Source organism: Penaeus monodon, chromosome 22 (assembly GCF_015228065.2).
Source record: "Penaeus monodon isolate SGIC_2016 chromosome 22, NSTDA_Pmon_1, whole genome shotgun sequence".
Classification (NCBI taxonomy): Eukaryota; Metazoa; Arthropoda; class Malacostraca; order Decapoda; family Penaeidae; genus Penaeus; species Penaeus monodon.
The window spans coordinates 16635537-16635864 of NC_051407.1; positions in this window are offsets into that span (position 1 = coordinate 16635537).

Consider the following 328-nt stretch of genomic DNA (forward strand, 5'->3'; position numbering starts at 1 on the left):
CCTTCCCTTCCCATCTTTACCTCCCTCATAAAACACAGATAACCTCCAGCTTACCTTTTACCTCTTACCTCACAAGCTCCCTAAGGCTTCAGAGAAAATACTTCTTTTAACAAGCACTCTCGCTTCCTTTCGCCCAAAGGTAAAACTCATTAACATTTTTACCTCTTTTTAACGTCGCTCTTTCTCGCTGGTCCTCTGTCAATGAGTGACATGGAGCGAGCCACGTGCGGATATGTGGATGTGCCCTCTTATGTAGGTTGGCTTGGGTTTTGTTAAGAGTGATGCAGGAGTGTTGGGAAATAGTTTGATTTTTTTCTTTTTTTTGCGT